This window comes from Puntigrus tetrazona, unplaced genomic scaffold (genome assembly GCF_018831695.1).
Source record: "Puntigrus tetrazona isolate hp1 unplaced genomic scaffold, ASM1883169v1 S000000007, whole genome shotgun sequence".
Lineage (NCBI taxonomy): Eukaryota > Metazoa > Chordata > Actinopteri > Cypriniformes > Cyprinidae > Puntigrus > Puntigrus tetrazona.
This window is the reverse complement of record NW_025047687.1, coordinates 7,268-15,850: the sequence shown is the minus strand read 5'-3', so window position 1 is coordinate 15,850 and position 8,583 is coordinate 7,268.

Sequence of the window (8,583 nt, the reverse complement as noted above, 5' to 3'; positions counted from 1 at the left end):
TCAGTCAAAGGCACTACAATACCTTTACAAGTCGATCTTAATCATTTAAATACAGCGCTCGACACGCATCCACGTAGCCCCCGCGCGAGGCAAAGCAGATAACTGTCTGGTTTTGTAACCGTACTAACGCGCCTAAAATCAGTGCAAAAACGAAATGAGCCGCTGATTTTTTTTATTTATAAATAAGGTGAGCTCCATGAATCCAAAGCTCGGCGGCGTCGTTTTCATCAAGTGAAGGCTACCTCTTTTTCAGCTGTAATTGTTCAGGACTTACTCGAAAATGCGTATTGCTTAATAGGCAATGAATCGCCAACATCAATATCATGTTCCATCAACGGCTATACGAGAAGGGATGCTGAAAACAAGTTATTATAAGTCTGAATGATATTACTGCCGTCAGCGCATTCAGCAGCAGCTGATGGAAAGAAATGTGCCAAGATTTCGATCACCCTAGAATTTTCAACCTTCCAACACCAGCCTTACAGCAGAGGGTGTCACATCATCCCTCAATTGCGATCGAGACACAGTGCCATAGGTATTGTGAAGATAAATGGACAGTCAAAATTTCAGCACTAGAGGCGCCTCATCAACAGGTGAATCAGCACTGAGCAGCGCCTGTTCTTGATCAAGAACTGTGGCGTAAACCGTTAACGAAAAGCACTTCTGTCCAAATAGATCTGGCTTTCGGGCCAAAATAAGGTTTTAGTATACACGTGATAATAAACGAGTCTTCTTCGATCGGATGTCGATATTACGTAGTTAAGTCTACCTACCTTCTCTTTACCTGATAAGGATCAAGTAACGGGCCTGCAGTAGATCCTGATACTCGTAACAGCACTAGCACCTTCTAATACCAGGAGAAAAACTACGAAGTCGGCACCACGATCGAAACGTTTTTCATTCGCTGTTGTGACATCTTCAAATCTCAGCCAACTCACGGTGCAGTTTTAAACGGAACTCTGAAACGAGTCAAGGACATTGTTTAGACTTCCTCTAGGCCATTAGGACCAGTGATCTTGATCAGCTCCAGGACTACTTAACAGTGTGTCCAAACACCAGCCTGTTAGACTGAAGCCCAAAGACCCCCTGTACTTCACTCTTACTCAAAAACATAACCATAGGCACCTCATCCTAGCTCCTTCTGAAACTCTGTGACAGAACGCATAAAGCATTGATTTTGAAGTCTGTGGAACCTGCCTGAGTGCTCCTGGCTTTCTGGATGGTAAATAACTAGAAGTGCAGTGCTGAATATGCAACTGATCCAGAACTTGTTTAAACACACGAGAGCATAAAATTGGGACTCTGATCTGATTGAATAGTACGAGAAGGCCAAACAGGGAGTAAGAACTTTGGCATGCAGCAGTAATTTTCTCGTGTGAAAAGGTATTACCTCTGGAAAACGTAGGATGCACACATTATTGCTGGGGTAAATACTGGTTACCGGATTTTCGATGAGGCAAGGGACTGGCACAGCCGATCAGCACTCGCAAATGGTTCCAACAATAGCTGGAATTGGATATAGCGGAGCAGGTGGAATGGTTTGGTCTGGCTTTCCAATCTTCCGACACACATGGCAATCCTCTGGCAGTAACTTGCCACATTTTTTTAAACCAGGCCAGAAAAAAATGTCGTGGATAATACGCATCATACGCTTTATTTATCCCAAATGACTGGGCAAATGGACCGCCATGTGCAAGTCTCAGGATCAAAACGAGCATGATAGCGAACTACTACTCCGCTTAACACTGCCATTCATCATCAGCAGCAGCAGATTTTGAAGGTCTCCACTCTCATCAGCACACCATCTCTTCTGCCAAAGTATCCTTGCGGGAGGCACTCCCAAGTTGCTCCAACAGGAACAACAGCCTCAAAGAGGGGTGACATTTCCTTGTCTTTCCTCTGCTCAAAAATAAGCTGCTCATGGGTGATGAGATAATTTCTAATGCTCCCAAAAGAAGGTCTGCTCTAGCTTGACGGTGATGTCCAAACCATAGAATTTGAAATACTTCACTTCCCCCAGATCTGAACTCGTGAGAAAAAAACATATCACCTGATCAATTTACACCCGCCTCTGACTTCCCATGGCTTTTCTCTTTAATCTCTGTTATATAGCGTGGAGTAATAGCAAGACAAGGAAATACTCGGATATTTCGAGCCAATGCATCAGGAGTAATGCAGGAAAAGGAATACTGGTTACCCTCAGGGCCAGGCACCACCTAGGCTCAATCATATTAAAGTCATAGAGAGCACGTAACACCCATCCAGAATGGAAAAAACCCATGGAGAAACCAGATCTGCTGTGGCCTCGCTTCTCCTCAACCGGACGCCCAGCACTTAACTTCCAGTTCAATTTTAAACGTAGCTGTGTCAGATAGTGCGTGAAATGACTTTCTTTTATTTGTTTGTTTGTCTGTTTGCTTGTGTGTGTGTGTGTGTGTGTGTGTGTGTGTGTGTGTGTGCATCAGATCTGTCAATGTCCACGGTATGACTAGGTGTTCTGTCTCTGATGAATATAATCTCTAAAATGATCCACTATCTGTTTGATATAAACTGTGAAATGTAGATTAAGAAAGAAACAGACTACATTATGTAGAAGCCATTCTTCTATGGGGATGTCACAAGCATTGGGGGTTTTAGGAGTAGTGTTCTGTTCCAGCGTGTTCTACATTTCAGCCTAAAAATCCTTAATAGATTTGAAATAATAAAAAGTGTGTTAAAGTTATGTAGGCTAGGTTAAAAGATGTGTCTTAATCTAGATTTAAACTGGCAGAGGTGTCTGCTTCCTAAACTGAAAGTAGGAGACTGTCTCAGAGTTTAGGTGCTGATAGGAAAAGGATCTGGCGCCCAGCAGTCGATTTTGAGTATTCTATTATCAAATTGGCCAGAGTTTTGAGAGAATGCAGCGGTCAGGCAGGACTATACTGTGATAAGAGTCACTAAGTATTGAGGAGCTAAACTATCTAGGCTTTATAGGTAATTTTTCACACAGATTTTAAAATCTATCCGATGTTTGATAGGGAGCCAGTGCAGTGTTGATAGAACTGGGCCATTATGATCATACTTCCTGTTCTAGTAACTGACTCTAGCTCATGTTTTGGATCAGCTGAAGTTTATCATGTGCAGAATAACCACCCAATAAAACATTACAATAATCTAATTCTTGATGTCATAAACGGCTGAATTAACATTTCTGCATTTAGAGGTTGAAAGATAGGTCAGAATTTGATGTATTTCTTTAATATGGAAAATACAGTCTTACAGATGCTGGAAACATGGTTGTCGGCTGAAAGATTAAGGCCAAATGCACACCTAGGTTCCTACTGATGAAGAATAATTAATAGAGTGTTATCATGTTAGATATGTCTTAGATTATTATATGTGGCGTTTTAGGTCCAATTATTACACTCTGTTTTTCTCAGAATTTAGCATTGGCATACCTATCATCCAGTTTTTATATCGATTTATGTATTCTGTTAGATTCTCACCCAGGTGTATCACCAGGCTGCACTGAAATCTAGAGCTGAGTATCATCAGCATAGCAGCAGAAAGCCAACACCATGTCTCCTGATAATATATCTCCCCAGAGGCAACATGTATGAGGTTGAAAAGTAACGGTCCTAGCACTGAGCCTTGAGGAACTCCATATTTCACTTGTGAGCGATATATACTCCTCATTTACTGCTACAAACTGATGATTTAAACTACGCGCAAGGCGCTTCTTCAATGCCAACATAGTTTTCTAGTCTATCCAAGAGAATGTTGTGATCAATAGTATTGAATGCTGCGCTAAGATCTAATAGCAATTAACCAACCAGATAAAACCACGATCCATGATAGAAGCAGGTCATTAGTAATCCTACGAGAGCAGTCTCAGTACTATGGCACGGTCTGAAAACCTGATTGGAAATCCCTCACAGACACCATTTTTTTCTAAAAAAGGAATACAGTTAGAGGATACTACCTTCTTCTAGTATCTTTGACAAGAAAAGGAGATTAGAGATTGGTCTGTAATCACTAAGTCTTTGGGATCAAGATGTGGTTTCTAATGAGAGGCTTAACTACAGGGCTATGTTTAAAGGTTTGGGAACATATCCTAATGACAATGATGAATTAATAATGCTCAAAAGAGATCTATGACTTGGAAGTTAAATCTTTTAATAGTTTAGATGGAATAGATCTAATATATATGTTGCTGGTTTAGATGATTTAACAAGTTTCTATGGTCTTCCCATAATAGAGAAAGAGTGTAATTTTTCCTAGATCTATAGCTCACTAACTGATGTGCAACTGTAGCTGACGGCCAAGTAGTTACACCCAAAAAGATGAAAGAGCTGAGTTTGTCTCTTCCTGACTTGCAAGTTACGACCCCACGTAGGTCTAGGGGTACAGGGTATAACATTTAAAAGATAGACATTAAAAATGTATGATAGTGTGTAGTGACAAAGACAATCGTGCAAACTAAATGGTACAAGATAATAATTCTTTTTATTTGTGTAGGTGATGATTAAATACACGCTGGTGCAATGGTGATAGAAATAGAAAAAGAAAATGGTATATATACACGCATAATATTTATACTATTTATAGAAACAAAACCACAAGACGGTATGAACTTAAGAAGAGACGAAAGGTACAAAGTAAAGAAAATAACTCCAAAACCATTTCCAGCTCATTTAACTTCCCCTAGACTATCTACCAAATACTAATATTTGAAAATAAAATGTCTTCGCATGTCCGTGATTTCCAACTTAACTACGCCTCTGATCAAACAGGCATACGGGGTGGCATACTCTAACCTAATGTACTATACAAAGGTAGATTCCAATGCGGTTGCAATGTAGTCACGTGACGCTCTACCTGTCCACTTCTCCCGCCCACAACACAAACGTAATGTGACAACGGCCAATATGGAGGGAAAAGTGAACGAGAACAATACACAGTACCCAATATCAAACAATGCAATATACAATGACAACCAGTGATCAAAAGTAGCTGAGCAAACTGCAAACAAAATGGGGCTAGGTGGTCTGGTACTTTTTATTTGGAGGTGGTTTGAACGATGGAGATCATGAATGGGTGACGCCAGCGCTGATGATGATTGATGGGTGATGGAACCAGTCGACCGTGATTGAGGAAGGGCGTGAGAACAGAGAGAGGAAAACACACGACAAAACGCTAACACGTAGCACTTCTACCCATAAGAATAAACATATAACAATATTGTTTGTTAACAATCACAACACCATCCAAAACAAACTAAACACATCTAGAAAGAGCATCCGTTACTACATTGTCTACTCCTTCTCTTGTGGCAAATTTCAAGATTATAATTTTGTATGATCGTGCCTGTTTATAAGACGCTTGATTCTAATTGTACATGCGGACAGGGAAAACTAAAGGATTGTGATCTGCAGACAGTAATGAGAACAGAACTGGATCCGGCAAACCTGAAAACTAGAAAAGCAATAGTAATCACAAGAGCTTCTCTTTTTCATGGTGGAATAGTTGAGCTGTGTTTATTTAAATTTCCTAGAAAATAACATATATGATGTTCAACGCTACTTGATGTCTTCTGAGAAGTACGCACCGCACCTACGGCACCGAGACGACTTCCAGTTTAAAAGGGAAATTCAGACGCCTGGAGCAAAGGCAGAACAGGCAGTGTTGGCGGTCAACGCTTTGATATTCTCAAACGTCACAGTACTCAGATGACTCAAACAATTGATTGTTGACTAAGTAAATTTGTGAGGGAATAGCCACACTGGAAAATTCACAAAAAACTGCGATAGTATCCAGCTGGCGTTTAAAACGCGTAACTCGCGCCTGGTGGTGGGAACAGGAAACTGCATATGGTGAAACTCTTTGGCAGCAACGGGGCTTAACCTGGACCTTGACCAACTTCTTTACTGAGGTAGGCACTGTTGCTTAATTCAAATCTCGATTTGGCTAAATTTAGGGGTGATAGCTTTGATAAGTCGTAAAGACAGTGGTTAGCACACGAAATGTGTTCTGACCATTCAGATGAGTAAGACTGAATAAACAACAGTAGGTATTGGTAACTTGAGACACCTGACAAAACTAGTCTACCTAACCTGAAATAAATGGCATTGCGAATCCTGAAGCAAAATCTCAGACATAAGTGATCTACAAGAAATTCAGTGTCTGTGGAGTCAAGGAAAATTCACATGCAACCTTTCAGCAAGCCTTAATCAGGTGACAAACGCGCCTACAGTTATCTACGAATCTTCCATACGTAAGAGGAAAAGCAACTGTAAAAATCGTGAACAGCATTAACCTTACGTATAATCCGTGTAAAAACGGAAACGCCCGCCTGTTTCAGGCACAAGAACACACTTCTGAGAACCCACGGACTACAAATTCGTGTGGCTAGGTCATTTTCAATAAGGTATTTGACTTCTTCCTGATACAGCCTGTTTACCAAGCACGCAAAGCGTGTTGTTTGATGAATTATTGACATTTATATCATGTGCTGTAACACTGAGGTCTGCAGGGGTGCTGCTAAATAGAGGTAAATTGTGGAATTAACTGTATAATGTCATTATTGCACTCAGATAAGTGAGAGAGAATTAGCGCAACTTCCCAGCATTTTAATTGCTTTAGCCGGGCGCACTGTTGAGGACATTTCCGCAACACAAGGCCATCTCACTCAGATACCAGAGAGAGATGTAACCTCGCCAACTACAGCACTAAGAAACAGGTGAATGCGCCACTCCCATCAGCTCACTGTGGGACTTCATGATGATACACACATGTTTATGATATTAATTCGACTGGCGTTTCCTTTCTCAGGAGTAATGACCATATAGTCTGTCCCACCTAATTTCTCTTGCATGAATGGAGCACTAGAAAAGTAAGGTGACAAGGTAGACCCTGGATAAGTAACAAAGACAAGAACTCAAATACCAGCTTGGCAAGAAGTGGACAGCTTTAGGAGTCATAATTGGGCTGCTTCACCATTGCCTATGAGCTAAGCGATTTTTCACAAATCAAGCTTTCTTTATGTAAAACTTGTTTCTCAAACCAATTAATTATGAATTGAGTATGGCGAATATAGCTTCAATTTCCATGAGGTTTTTTAATAGCTGATGGTCCTTAAACCATGGACTGAAATGTTTGGTAGGGATTGAACCAGAGTGACTCCTGCACTACAGCTAATGGATCGCAACAATACCAATGGGATACCAACCTAACTCATTCGTGGTTCGTACAGCATTTTTTTAATATACCAGTTTAGAAACCGCTCATGCGCTTGACTCTCCTTTGATGATACGCACTTGATATCTGATGCAGTGATGGAAAGTAGTGATTTAAAACTTGATTAATATCTTAGAGCAAAATTGGTTCCTTGATCAGTCTGCACTGAAACTAAAATGTAGCAAAAACTTTATCAAGGCTTTGATAATCACAGGAGCAGTAATTTTATGGCGAATTGCCTCTGGGAATCTTGGCAGTATTGGGATTGTTGGGTTATTAGAAATTGATTCCTGACTTTGTTTTAGGGAAGCGGTCACACAGCTAATAATAACATGTCTAAAGGGCCCTCCGAGACTTGAATAGAGAGAAAGCGGAGCCGAGGAAATCACCCAATTCTCGGTTTCCAATGCCTGACAAGTGTGGCAAGTCTGGCAAAATTCCATTGACATCCTCAGGAACCTGGCCAAAAATGTCTAAGTAGTCTGGGTCTTTCATCATATGCTGATACTAAGGTGCCTCTGATAATACATGATCGTGCTAAGACATGCTGACGATAAGCAGAAGGAAATAATAATCTGATATACGTATATCTCCAGTCAGCGCTAGTTTCAGTATTGGAGTACTACCATTTATGACACAAGTCGCCTCTACAAAATAAGCAACCTCTTTTCCTGCTATCCTTTGAGAGACAAAGGATTGGAAACATTCTCAAGCAAAGATCCGCTCCTTTTTCTGCAGCGTTAATTTGTAATCTAGACAGGTAAGCATTTAGAAAATCACTGTCTAATTTCAAACTTATTGTCTCGCTTGTCGTTTTCCAAAAGTAACATTCTCTACTTTTTCCATATTTCAGCAAGCAGGAGCTTAAAAATGATTCTGATAAGTCAATAGAATCGACCATCCTCAGGATCATAAGCACAAACGACAAGTGGGGAAGACATATCAGGTAACTCTCTTATACAACCTATCCAAATAGAAATACTCACAAGGATGATCAATAACCTTCTAAAGCTGGCATTACTTTACCACCCGCCAAATCATTGCCAAGAATGAACGAACTCCCTTTAATAGGAAGAGAAGGGCGAACAGCCAATCGACACAAACCCAGTAACTAGCTCACATTGCAAGTGTATTTGTGTAAGTGGTGCCTTTACGAACCCCATTTCAATTCCTGCACTAAAATACCTCGAACGGCCAGAATGACTGATCCGGCTGTGCTGTAACGTGACTTTCACCAAAAACGAAATACGCTGCCCCGTGATTCTGAGCATCTGAATTTCCCGCTGATCTTCGGGTTTTCCAGAAAATGAAATTAACTCTCTTGGCACAAGAACGGCTTATAGCTAGGTCAGTGTACAATACTCAACA